The sequence below is a fragment of the Tachypleus tridentatus genome, chromosome 9 (assembly GCF_004210375.1).
Source record: "Tachypleus tridentatus isolate NWPU-2018 chromosome 9, ASM421037v1, whole genome shotgun sequence".
In the NCBI taxonomy this organism is placed as follows: domain Eukaryota; kingdom Metazoa; phylum Arthropoda; class Merostomata; order Xiphosura; family Limulidae; genus Tachypleus; species Tachypleus tridentatus.
This window is the reverse complement of record NC_134833.1, coordinates 138,413,643-138,427,108: the sequence shown is the minus strand read 5'-3', so window position 1 is coordinate 138,427,108 and position 13,466 is coordinate 138,413,643. Positions and strand designations below refer to the sequence as shown.

The 13,466-nt window shown below is 31.4% G+C and overlaps 1 protein-coding gene across 5 annotated transcripts in view; it reads right to left on the bottom strand.

Annotated features, from left to right (window-relative positions):
* Positions 1 to 13,466, bottom strand: part of LOC143226489 (ras-like GTP-binding protein Rho1) — a 43,988-nt gene that overhangs the window by 23,128 nt on the left and 7,394 nt on the right. Inside the window, exons 1-2 of one of the 5 annotated variants that reach the window (XM_076457514.1) lie at positions 12,672 to 12,752; positions 10,326 to 10,398 (exon numbers count right to left, since the gene is read on the bottom strand). The exons of 3 other annotated variants lie outside the window; for them this stretch is intronic. The gene's annotated coding sequence lies outside the window, so the exon portion shown is untranslated. Of the gene's footprint in view, positions 1 to 10,325; positions 10,399 to 12,671; positions 12,827 to 13,466 lie in introns of those variants that run through there. One more of the 5 variants, XM_076457513.1, reaches the window with a different exon arrangement.

Below are 13,466 nucleotides of genomic sequence, written 5' to 3'. Positions count from 1 at the left end.
ATTACAAAAATTATTAAACTGAATTTTCAGTCGCATGCTTTGTGTCTGTTCACATATCCATTTAATATAGATACTTTTGAAGTATATAACAAATCTAATTAAAAAGAACTGAATTAATTTGAAATGATGAGCATTATGATCTAATAAAGGGATCATTGTAGTTTTTATCAGTCTCAGTTTCTTTTAAAGTTAAGTGAATGACATTATGCATTACACCAAACCCAGGCCCTGCATGGCAAGGCAGTTAAGGCACTCAACTTGTAATCTGAAGGTTGCATGTTCAAATTCTGTCACACCAAACATGCTCACCCTTTCAGCCATGGAGGCATTATAATGTAATGGTCAATCCCATTATTTGTTGGTAAAAGAGTAGCCCAAAGTTGTCAGTGGTTGGTGATGGCTAGCTGCCTTCCCTCTTGTCTTACACTGCTAAATTAGGGATGGTTTGCACAAAATTCAAAACAAACCAAATCCTGTTCTGTGATGCTGTACACAGAAATGTCTACTGTACTTCCAAGTTTATTAGATGCATCTTCATGAATGTTTGCAAGTTTTTAGTAAACATTAGAATTCTGCTGTACACAAAACTTAGATTTAACAAATTATTTTACTAAAGACTTAACTGTGAATTTACAGAGTCAGTCTGACTAGTCTAAATGAAAGTTGTTTTCATGTTAAGAATAAAAATATTTATATCTCTGTACATCTTTCAAATTTTATTTGCATAATCTCTAGAGCCTCCTGAATTAATATCAAAATATTTTGGGGATTAAAAAATTTACCTGTTATTTTTTCTACCCTAATAACTAGCTGAAGCAAAATTAGCAATGAGAGGTTAATATTAAAAGATGAAACATATATGAAATAAGTCTAAATTATCTTTGTCTTTCTAGATAGATTGCACATTATAAACAGGGAATTACAAATATATTACTACTGCAAAAGGTAAACTCTTCAGATCTACCTTTATTTTGTTTTAATGCTTTACAGGTGCACTTAGACACTCAGAGTATATAAAAAACCATTTATCAGAGCACAAGTACCTAGGCTCTTGTTTTCTTCTCTCATACCCACAACAAAACACATTTCAAGTATTTTTGTAAAAATAATAATAGTAAACAATTATTTCTTTCGATTATGGAACTTATAAAATAAAATAATATTATAGAGAAAAAATATAAAATCATAATGTCCTAAAAAAACTAATATATTTTAACTGGTTTTCTATTTAAATTATAAATAGGTTAAATAGAGATTTTAATAGCCTGTACAGCTTATCTACACAATAGAAAACAACAAAACTTAACCAGTTGGTTATAAATAATCCAACAGCAAATCAGTGAATTACTGACATTTTACTGAAACACATGATATAATAAGGCATGGTATTTAGGTTTGACTTTGTTTATATCTCAGTGAATCATTTACATTACAGCTTAGCAATATCTATATTATAGGTGTATAATGTGTGTCAAACTCAAAAGACCATACAGGGATAGAAAGAAACTAAAATGGGAAATTAGAAGTAAGGAACTGTCACACCATAGGGAAGAGAGGATTTAGAATTTAAATATTACCTCCTGAAATTAAAACATATATCAAAACTTGAATTATGTAATACACTGCAATGCTATGTTTATTGACATACACTGATAAAATTGTTTAAGTAAATTTTGAATGTATTTCTATAAAAAACAAACTGTGACATGTGCTTTCTCCTTTTTACCATACACACACAATTTTTTACCAAATGAAGCCATCAGTAATTCTACATTTTTAATGTTATGAAATCTGAGATAAATGTAAGAACAGTAGCCACTATATTTTATGGAAATTGCTAGGTTCTCTAATTTGTAAATGTTTTTTTAATGACAGATGTTCACTATAATCTCCTGGCTGAGGCTGATATGAATCTTCATGTTAACAAGATATTGAAAATGTGTCTGTTTAGTTGCCACCAAAATAACAGACTATTTATTCTTTAAAATTTAGTTCACTTGTGGCTGCACTCTCTTCGCATGACCTGTTTGACCACTATCATTAATACCAAGTGTCTGCATATATTTCATTGAAACAATCCTTAAATGAGTCATGTTTCTGATGTAAACTTAACAGGTTTTGGTGCTGTCAGTAATGAGTCATCTATATAATTTCTACCATCTCTTAACTTCAACTATATTTGATTGCAAAAATGACAGTGCCAAAGCTTTATACATTAAAATGTTTCTTGGTTTTCTTGCTCTTTGAAAAATAGTACTTAAAAGTGCATATCCAACAAAATAGCTAAAGTAAAAGCAGTTTTATATTCCAATAAATCTACTTTGAAGATCTCTAAAAGATGCTTTTATTGCTACCAGTCCACAGTAACTCATGTTTTGTGAAATAGTTATGAAAAGTAACCACAATTAAAATAATTTATAAAATTACCAAGTCCACAAAGTTAATTGTTTTTCGTAATTTTTTCAAATAGTTGTAGGAATTCTTAAGATGCCTACAATGTAGATCATTGATTTTTGTTATGGTATTTGTTTATGTCAAAAGCATGTAACTATCTTAGTTAAAAAAGCCTTTCAAGGAGGTATGTATAGGTTGAATTCAATGACATCTTGTACAAACTTCTTTTGAAGTATATTAATATAACTCTGTATAACCATAAAGTTTGACTGTGCTAGAGATTAATGACCAAAATTTGAAAAATATTTTCTACTGGGAGATCAGTCACATCACATTCAAGATTCTCATAAAGGAGGTTCACTAAATTATATTCAAACTTTGTGAATAATTTCAGTATAAAAAGTCTATTGTTCATTAGTCTTACTTAGAAAATAAATACTTCATTAGGGTTGGCACATCATGAAAATCTTGGAAAGCCATTGAATTTTGTAAAAAGATTTTTTGGTACTGGAAATCTTGGATAATCAATGGTTTTAAAAATAGTTCCTGGAATAGTGCATGGAAGTGTTCCTCCATTCCTCCCACATTTTGAATTTGTATTAACAACAAGCCACACCATCACTGTTTTGTTTTCTTGGTTCATGAACAATGATCTTTGGTAAATATGACCCACAAAATGCTATACTAGTATGTCTTAGTAATGCTGAATGTGTCTCCATACACAAGTGAGACCCACAAAATGCTATACTAGTATGTCTTAGTAATGCTGAATGTGTGAGACTCCATACACAAGTGAGACCCACAAAATGCTATACTAGTATGTCTTAGTAATGCTGAATGTGTCTCCATACACAAGTGAGACCCACAAAATGCTATACTAGTATGTCTTAGTAATGCTGAATGTGTCTCCATACACAAGTGAGACCCACAAAATGCTATACTAGTATGTCTTAGTAATGCTGAATGTGTCTCCATACACAAGTGAGACCCACAAAATGCTATACTAGTATGTCTTAGTAATGCTGAATGTGTCTCCATACACAAGTGAGACCCACAAAATGCTATACTAGTATGTCTTAGTAATGCTGAATGTGTCTCCATACACAAGTGAACTGGTATCACGTGGTTGCTGTATGAATATTGTTTACTTAAAATATGCTGAAAACTCAAGGTTATTGATATGATAAAGAACATTTTCAATTTCATCTTCAAGTTAAACACTTCAAAAATAATTAGCATTTCTAGCCAAAGTTTTTCATTTATTGCCTAAAATTAGTTGAAAAAAAAGAAGCAAATCCAAATGGTTACAATAGAAAAAAAAAAAAAATGCCACAAACTTCTATGAGTGAAATAACCAAATATTTGCTACTAAAGACAGTTTATCTGTTTATATTTTATCATGTCTTCATTACTTTGTGATCCATCTTCAAGTTATTTTAAGTGTAATTTAGAGCTCCCTAACTAAATATTTCTGAAGCAATCAAGACTGTCAAAACAGTATTGTGATTATTGCTATTAACATTAGTTCACCTCTGTGTGGTTTTAAAAGTTGCTTCTTTCAGATTTAAAATTAGCAAAATTATTTTAAAGCTGATCCATAAGACTTTGTTGTTGTTTTTTTATTAGGTAGAATTATTTCAATTAACTGCAAAACATTTAGAAATAATTGAAAAACATGACACATACAACATTCTTAATGACAATGAGTGATCTTGATAACATCATGAGCATATTACTTAGCAGAAAAAAGTTTTGAAACTAAAGAATTTGTTAGTATTTTGCCTAGTGAAACACGATTATTTAGATTTCTTTACTGGATTTTGTGATATTTTCTTTGTTTGAGTAAGCTTTGTTTAGTGCAGATATAAATTACCCAAGAGCAGTGATTAAACTCATTAGTGTCCCATAAACTACTTGATTAATGTCATGAAAATGAAATAATCAAAATTTGCATTTCCAGTTATTACCATGTTTGATTATTCCAATAACCGACTAACTGAAGTTGCAATTAACTCACTGTCACAACAGCAATCAAGTAATCAAAATTAGTGTTTCTGAATGCTGCAAATATCCAATTAATCAAAATGTTGCCACTAAGTTCAAAGCCACATAACTGGCAGGTGGAAGAATCCTTTGTGATTTGATTATTTCAGGCTTGATTCCCATTGTGACTAAATTCATTCATCCTCTCTTTGTTATTGTAAAGCTACTTAGGTTATCTGCCACTATTACTAATTCTGATTAGAAAAAATGCAAATGACTTTTCCCAAGTACCAACAATTTATGTAAGGCTTAAAGAGATTTGTTTTCACAGTCAATAAGCCCTGCTTAGGAGATCTGCAGTTTTTATAACATATACGTGTCACAAAATCAATTTTTCATTGTTTGAAATGATAGAAGAAATTTTTTTTTAAACTGTTCCTGTCAAAATAAGTGAAAATTCATTTACTATAATGTAAAAGTGATGGCCTAAAAATATAAAACATACATCTTGTTTACAAGTGTTAAAATATGAATTTAGTTATAGAATTTAGTTTTTTCTAAATAAGATTATAACTATTTAAATTACAAAGATTGAAACATCTGTTTTACTTTCATAACATTCATATTAATAAAAATAAAGATTAGGCTTTGAAATTAATGGATTATAACCATTATAATGGTTATATCTGGATTATAATGGATTATAAGTTATTCTGAAAATGATTTTGCAGGCTTTCTAATTAATTTTGTTACTAAAGTTACAAGCATTGTAAGAAAAACTAGTAATAATAAAATAAAAGAAACAAGTTATATCAGTAATGCTAGTAGAGATATGTTCCCTACTGTAGTGAAATCAGCAATATAACATGAAATATCTACACCTCTGACATCAAACCCATACCATGTTCAATAACACTGTACAAGGTTGGAACATGCACACTTTGACCCCTACCCATACATGGATCTAGCAGGTTTTTCATTTTGATAACACTTATAAATGGTCTTTGTTCAACAAACATCCTGGAACTTAAAGACACATTATCACCTTTAATAGCTGACCCAGTATACTTAAAGATTTGTTACAACTTTTTATAGTTTTGAGCATACTTATTTTTCAAGTAATTATGCACTGAGGTAACAACAATTTAACAAAATACTTGGATAATTAGAACTACATCACAAAACTATGGTACACTTATATTAATGTACACATCATGTGACACAAACATTGCCAAGAATTTAAGGAAGCTTGAACAATTACGAGTTTTCTCTATTTACTAAATGTTGAGGCTGAATGTGTATGATGATAATACCTGAAGTCTTATTTCTCAAATTCCTGAGGACATAAGCTCTTAGCAAATGCTAGTTCAGTAGCTTACACTACTTTGATGAGATCATAGCACAAGTTCTTAAATTCATATTTTAATTTAAATAGTTCTACTTTTGAGGAAAAATAAGCAGAACTTACGAGTCCACGATCATGAATTATGAATTTTTACTTTATAAGATTTAGCGCTGCAATCCAGCTCTTGATTATAATTTATGAATACAAATAGTTAGTAGGCTGTATAATCTATTAAATACCCATTTAAACACACTATTGAGGTCAATAGTTTATTTGTTGTTTTTAATTTTATCAAACAATATTTAACTTCAAGTGATTGGCATGCAACCGAAACCTTATTTATAATTAACACCTATTTAGAAGCTTACTACAGTGATAATCATTTCTGTAGAATTAAGCTATTCTTGGAAGACTTCTCCAAGTTTACCAAATGTTATGGAAAAAACAAAACAAAAACCCTCTGCCAATTGCCCACACAATAAAGAAAACAGCTATTTTTTTTCAGTGTGCCTATAAAATATCAATTTAAAAAAAACAGCTGAAATAAAGTTAAGGAAAACAACTTTTAAAATGGTATCAGGAAAACTAAAAGTTAGGAGTTTCTGGTGCTATTAATGACATCAGAGGCTTGCACCTAAAATTTCACACATTGCATTGTTTCATATTTCACTAACCTCGATGTTATAAACCACATACGCACAGGCCAGTCACCAGAGTCTATTTTAGTTTCAATTCTGAAATTTTTCAAGTTTCATAAGAGCATCTGAACACTAAGTTTACATTTAAAATATTTATTAAACATGAAATTGTAAAATTTTTTTTTTTGCTTAAGCAAGAAAAAAAAAACTTATAAATCTTAATTATGCCTCATGAGAGGAACACTTATACAACAAACAACTGTTCTTAATAGCTGTCAAGGATTTACTGGTCTGCTTTAATTTTATAATTAATGCATTTTACAATTTAGATTTTGTATAACATTATTTCAATGGTCTCTACTTGATTAGTCTGACATACTGTGGTTGAAAGGTAGAGAAAATTTCTAAATGTTCTGCACTTGATTGATGTTTAAATACTAAATGATTTACTTTCCACCTTTACATGTGTATCCAGAAACAGGTTTGTAAATTTCAATTAGCAGTTTATGCTACTGCTGCTGCTGTTTGACACAAATCAACAAGGCTATTTGTGCCAAACAATCCATACAAACAGAAAGTATAAAGTTGTTAGAAAATGTAAAAGTAAACAATGTACAAAATTCAGAAAAAACTATTTAAATATTATTTAGAAGGCCAAAGATTTGTAAAACTTTTAAAATACAACCAAGTTGGACAGTGTCACCATTACTTGACACCATCCAATGTCAGGGCTACCCCATGAGAAAGCATGTCTAAAACAGTGCAGTCATTCAGTCTTAATGGGGAGATGACAGGAAAATGTGGGCTATTGAGACATAAGTGTCACAACAAAGGCCACACATTGCTGTATCAGTACCAGCTAAAAGAAAACAAGGGGTTAAAAACTGACTAATGCACAGCCAAGCAAGAACAACTTCCCCATTCTGAAAACAAAATGGCCAAACAACAGAAGGTTTGATACGGAAAAGCTTGTTGTGACATTGCTCCCTCCAAGTCAACTACCAACTGATGTGAAGCTGTTCTTTCAATACACATGTGAGATAAGCATGGCTGTGACAGCACCAGAGAAGATGGAATTTGCTGCAGTGGCAATGAGCTCATTTCTGCAAATAATGATGCAGCCAGGTATCCATGAAAACTAGATACTCATCAAAGATCAAGAAAAATGGGTCAGTTGTTGTTGAACATCAACAAGAATAGGTTGAGAACTAATGTTAAGATTCCAGGGCCAGTACAGTGAAGAGTCAGTGTACTGTGCATCTTTTACATGATCCAGTGCAAGAGAAATGGTACACAACTCAACAGAGAACTTATAAACTGCAGAGAGAATCCTAGGATCTACTACTGAGCCACAGAAAGCCATAGCAGAGCCTACAGTCACTCAATTTCAAATCATTCATATAAACAGGAATAGATAGATGGTCCAAAAGATATTCAATAAAGAAAGGATGATAATTTCATTCTAGAGTATCTGCCTTCTTCAGATGACTCAAGGAAAAGTCACATATGGAGATAGTAATAAGCTATAGTGGAATGGGCTCAGGACAACATCATGCAATTCAACCAGGTGCACCTGGATTTGAAGTTAAAAAGAAGGTTGAAAGAGCATGACCCAATGAAAAAAAAAAAGACAACACCAGGTGAGATGCTATGGTAAAGATAAAACTTAGTAGCATACTGTAGAGAAAGCTGCAATCAGAAGAGGTGAAGAGGACATTCATGAGACTCAGTGTACAAACTCTGGACTGGAGAACTGCAGAAAGTCCAATGCAAAGCCAAAGCCCTAGATGGTGAATCAGGTCTGGCATCTTCAAGGCTGAAGAGTTGGTAGAACTACAGACCAGAGACCCATAGTCTAGTTTGGATCAAATGAGGGCATGACAGATTTTGAGTACAGAGGATAAATCTGCTCCTCAGGAGGTGGAAGAGAGGGTACTGAAGATATTCAATGTCCTAGTAAACTTGACATGTAGATGCTTTATGTGAGGAATGAATACAAGCTTACAGTCAAAGTCCCAAGAATTTTACCTCAGGTCAAAGAACCTGGAAACTAGATGTTCTATTTTGAAGAAAGCTTCAGTGATTGAGGTTTCAAGTCGAACCACATGGTTCATGGTAGAATGCTGTTGACAGAACCCACTCTGAGTGAGTGACAGGAGGTTGTTTGATTCAAAGAACCAAATAAGACAAGATTATCTATCTTCTCTAAGACCTTACAAACACAGCTAGCCAAAGTAATTGGACAATACGAAGAATGAATTTTGGCACCACTACAGTTAACACAGTAAGGGTCTAGTTTGCACTTGTAGATATTGTGGTCTTTTCCACCACAAGCACACACAGAGAACCATAACAAGATGCCTTCAGATGACTGAATTGCTAACATTGGGAACATCTGAGAGGGCTGGGAATATATAGCCAAACCAAACAGTTCAGATACCCTGCCTTGACAGCAACAGATAAATGTAACAATGTAAGCATCAAAATAAGAATACTAGTAGGCAACATAATTCCTTCTTTACAAGTGGAGATACGTTGCATTGCAGAAACTCCATGATTAGAAAAACCAGTGATAATCTCTGACTCAAGGATGTTCTTCAAATCACTCTCAACAATAGCTCCTCATGAAGAATTCAAAGTAGCATGGGAAGTAACTTCAAGATGTCTCCAGAATGTAGCTTCTTGACTAACATTGGACAGCCAACAAGTTCCTCTAATCCCTTCAGAATAAAAAAAATAATAATAAAAACTTGTTTTAAAGGTTTGTCTGACAAAGAATGTATGGTGATAAAATGAGGTAAAGGTGCAGAATAGGGTGGAGACTGCTGTTCAAAGCCTTCAAAACATGGTCATTTACCAATCAGCCATTTTTTTATAATTTTATTTTCTTAAAGATTTAGGGGATCCACAATGAAAAGAGGAAAATTCAATGCCCACTGACTCCATCCCACCATAGGATCCTACAAGGGAATTCACAACAGTGCCAAAGAAAATCACTGCAGCAATGCTAAGGTTTCATGAGCACTATATCCAAATACCAGCATCAGACACAATGTCCACAACACCTATTGAGAATGCCCAACACTGGTTGGTACTTAGTTGGCCATAGCCCAACAGAACCAGTTGATGGATCTTAGGAGGGGTCACCCCAAGGCCGCCCGTCTACAGGAATTTAAGGCCAAAGTGTAGTGTTGCATTGCCTCAGACACCATTCAACCATCATGATCCTTTCCTCCCCTTCAAAGATTGTCACACACAGCAAATACATGGGTGAATGTTCAAATCCCAGAGGAAATAAATGTAAAATACAGAACCTACTCATGTATAGAAATCCACCTTGAGAGAGCAGTTTAAGCTTCTAGTGTTGTGTGATATCCTGACAAGATAATACAATATCACACTGCATGATTAAGTTTTTGAAAAGGTAAAGCCACTATAACAGATAATGCATATCATGACAATAAGCAGGTATTTAAGAAAAGGCTTAAGATAGCTTCTATATTATGTATTACTATAATACATAAAATCCAAACATTTCACAATTTTGGATATGTAAATACATTGAAAGGAATATTTTATATAAAGGTGATAAAATAAATTAATTATTAAAACAGTACTAAAAACTGTACTCCCAGTCACAGAACTGCATGTTGCACATCACATTTCTCAGGAAAATTTGTTAACATGCAACTGAATTTCCAGAGGATTATACATATTAAAAGCTACAAGAGAGTTTATGTTACTGTTGCTTTAATAAAATTATACCAAGTAAATATGTATAACAAGTCCATAACAAACTGAAAATAGCAAGATTGGATTCAAGAATAATCACTTAGTTGAATCATACAGTAAGCTACATAATTGATTAGTACATTCCACTAACTGCCCAGCTCTACTGACTAGTGATAATGTCTACAAATACAATATGTAATTCTATCAGCTTTTCTATAGTAAAACATCATTACCTAAATGACTTGATTGGCTTAATCACAACTGGTCTGAATTATTTTTCTTCAGTCAAATTGTTAGGGATCCCATCTATATTAAAAGTGTAATTCAAATATTGATAACACAAATGCATCACTTTACACTTGCTATTATTAAAGGTTATTTGTCCACTTAACCAACTGATTCAAATTATTTTTAATACTCACCATATAGGAAGAAATACCCAAGAGTAAGTACTCACAGCAATAGTATGGTGTTCAAATATCTATCATTATCATGATACCTAAACAATCACCTAAGTCTAATTATCAGTTAATCATTTTTTTTCTATATTTGGATACTAATTAATAATTAATTTCATCCTATATTTTGGCAGTTAATCTGCTAATGTCTTACAAGAGGTTCTGGATCTTCTTAATGGAAATATGGTACATTACCCTTGAGTAGGTAAAAGCTTACCATATACATTCTTTATGAGCCCAATCCCCCATTTTAACATTTTGCTTTCCCTTACATACTTAATGTTTTGCTACTAGTTTTAACATTATCAGCCAGCTGTTTGTTATAAGATCTCTGAAACTTCAATTTATTTTTTTTAACCAAATCCATGGCTTTCCTATAATTTTTTAACTCTTCCATTCACTCTGTCAGTTTCACCTTCTTAAACCTGTTGCATATAACCTTAACTTCTGCTATGTATTTGGTAAGCCAACTAAGTTTCATAAAAAAGATTAACACTGTAGCATCTCTGACATTTTTACTCTATCTGAAATTTCATCTGGTTTTATGTTTGTGATTGTTCATTTAATTTTTGTCTAACTTCTTAAAAGTTTACTGGTGAGTTACTAAAGAAGCTTTGATATACATGCAAAAATACAACATATGCAAACTTCTAACCTCAGTAATATTAAGAGCCTTAACCATTCTCTTTTACATATTATTTACTTTCTTAGTTCAATTTAATAAAGATTACATACTTTTGTGTGTAAAAGATGGTATAGGTACCAGCCTTGTTTTTGATGTCTTTTAATTTTTTTAAGTGTATTAAATAAAGTAGACTAAAAACAGTTATTATTATTTAAAAGTTATAAAACATACTGTTAGTTTTTATTGGCTTTAATTTTTGCTAATTTTGTATTACAACAACTATTAATACTACTTTTAGAAGGAACTATCAAAAAGTGTTAACAGTTTTCATTTGTGTGAAAAGTTACATTTATATTCTCAAAATAATAATAAGCACTGAGATGCAGAACTTTTACACCAATTCCCCTACAAATATATTTTAATCTCTTATTAAGATGCACTTTCATTATCAATTTTAAAATTCACTATTTTTGTATTTAAGGTCTAACTTATTTTATTGATTTAATATCTAACAAAAGGTGCCTTTTCCTTCAACAAAAACTTTAAAGCTGCATTATATTTATGCAACTTCTAAATGTTTATAATATTCATGTTGCTATACCAACAGTCAATTCCATACTGTAGAAAAAAAATCTGGTACTTCAAAAACGTACTTCAGTATCTTTGGTGCAATGATTGAAAAAACTTTAAGTTACTGTGAATATTAATATTACTTGAATGATAATTACTTATAACTGGCAATAATGAGAACAATGATATAATTCTGAATTCTAATACAAATATACTTTATATAGCATGAAAGTATCAAACTCATAATTTTCTCTTACCCAAGCATACAGTCTCAATCATGTAGGCCTACTAATAATAATAATAATGTACATTCTTATTTCTACCAAACCTAACATGCAACAAGCTTTCCACCAGGGGCCATGACGTCACAAGAGAATCCTTTAGGCTTTATAATAATACAAGATTCGGAAGCTTGAGCCCTTTTATTGTACTAGTGTAATCAACTCTCATTTTTAAGATTTAGTCCCAGCATAAACTTAAAATAAATGTAAACGTAGTGTAAAGTTTTGTATGTCTGTCATTGTTTTTAGATATGGTTACTGAATATTACAATACAAGTTATATTTTTACAAGCACAAGTAACACAGTATAACTACTCATTGCGTAAATATGAAAATTATTATAGGCCTTTGTTAAAATTTTAATTTCTGAATAATCAACTACGTAATTTGTAACTGACAAAAAATAAGTTACAAGTAATTAAAATATTGTATTATGTCATTTTAAATATCTGTAATGTTCGTAAATTATAACCTAAGGTTAAACGTAACTTGTATTGTAAGACTTGTTAACTGCTCAGACAATAACATCTAACAACATTAGTTGTAATTTCTTACTATATGTTCAAAATGACAGTGAACTTATTTGAAATACTGATTATAAGTAATAATCAAAATTTATTTTGGATGTAATTAATGTTTACTTACCGGTAAAACTTCACTTCACGGTAACCCTCTTCAGATTAATTTCTAATTCGACTATTTTACTGACAACCGTTCCGGTTACCACACCTCATTCACGCGAAGAGTTCGTGATAAAGGATGTGACGTAACGGAAATAATGAATAACAAATTACCTTGCGGCTCATGATATAACTGCATAAACCCTTTTCTTTCACAGGGGATGATAATAAATCAAACAAAAATAATACCCTCTAAGAGCGTATTCTCTATGCATGCGTCGAAAGGTCTGAAATATTATTCTTGCTTATCTAATTGATTCCATTAAATTCAAATTTGTTTCATTTTTAGAAATTCGTTTATGAATAACAATTTAACGAAAAATGCTTTTTACTTCAGCAAAAATCGTCAAACTTCACTGTATCTATAAAACCAGATACTAATAGTACTCATACCGCCATCCTCATAGTTATCCAAAGAGATGGACAGAACTTCCAAAACAGAAATATTCTGTACACTTCTAAGTTGGATATGAATCTTAAAATATATTTGTAGGTGTACAATGTTCTACAGTTAGAAAGCATTTTGAAATTTCTTTCAATGAACACTCAGTTTCGTGTACACAATTAATAATTTTAACTATGAATAACATAATTTGTTGTACAGTACCTCTATAAAAGGTTAGACCACAACGTTTTCGTGCTTTTCATTGTTAGCTTGTTTGTTTTTGTTTGTTTGTTTTGTTTTTTTGGAATTTCGCACAAAGCTACTCGAGGGCTATCTGTGCTAGCCGTCCCTAATTTAGCAGTGTAAGACTAGAGG